Here is a 1,242-nt window from a genome sequence, read left to right on the forward strand (position 1 = left end):
GAAGGAATGAATGCTATGAAAAACTTTTAAGAAGCACATAAAATGTAAAGCTCCAATAAAGATGTAGTAGTTGTATGCGTTGGAGACCTTTTTATGAAAAAACCTCTCAACAGTGTATTCCTTCATAATGAAGCCACTCTTCTACAGCCAAAAATCTGGAGTAAGTACTGAGAGAAAAGGTTGATTCTCTGTTCCATACCATTGTCAAACGAGCAAGGAGTGGCTCAGAAGGAGACATTGAGGTTTCCACTATTATAACAAAAGAGTGTGCCCCAGAGCAGGGTAGAAAGCTACTAAGTTCTACAAAGTTTAGTCTGAGTCTTTTGTAGTGCTCAAAATATTTACGTATGAAACAATCTGGAGTAAACAGAAGTAGTCAGTACCGTTGTTACTGTTGTCCACAGAAATCTCTATTCCTCTGCATTGTTACTTGACATGGACTCTGAATTTTTTGTTTTACAACACCACTGCAGGGAATTTATCTTGTTATCAAAGGAATGCTTTCAGCTTTGGCCTTTCCTGTTCTTATCAGAAATAGAAAAAAATAGATATTTAACATTTAAATTCTATTGCACAAAGTGGAGCTGGGATGAGAATTCCCATTAAAGACTGAAATACACAGAATATTACAATTATTAGGGATCCAACACAGACAAATATATTATCCAACTTTGCATGGACAGCGCGCTGCACCTAAGAAGGACCTGAGAAGTCTCATACATACAAGCCAAACAAATAGAGCAAGTTTTTTTTTCTTTTTAAATTTTATTCAAGAATAAAAATAAAAAAGCGCATACAATGCACTCAAGAAGCATTTCAAGCAACCACCGTGTCCTTGACAGTGATGTATCTTGATGAAAAATAGCACAGCTCAGGGAAGAAAGCAAAGCTATACACAAAGCTCTACCACATTTCTACACTACCTATTTTTTTATTTTTCAATAACTACATGTATGTTAAAAAAAAAAAAAAACACGAAAAAGTGGCCATGTAAGGGAAAGTGTCCTTTAATGCTTGAGGTACCAAAAGGCTGGTTGGAAAGACCAACACCAGAGGGATTCCTAGGTTCATAAATTGTCAAAGTAACTTGTACTTCTGTTTCTTCAAGTTTTTAAATTGCCTATTTTTAAAAGGTTAAAGCTAACTAGTTTGTATTCTTTTGTTTATGCAATTTACACGAAACTTATTCATTGTTCTTGTCATGTTTCTATCCCTCCAGCAAGAATTCATCCTTCAAAGAAA

The sequence above is a fragment of the Anas platyrhynchos genome, chromosome 2 (assembly GCF_047663525.1).
Source record: "Anas platyrhynchos isolate ZD024472 breed Pekin duck chromosome 2, IASCAAS_PekinDuck_T2T, whole genome shotgun sequence".
NCBI lineage: Eukaryota > Metazoa > Chordata > Aves > Anseriformes > Anatidae > Anas > Anas platyrhynchos.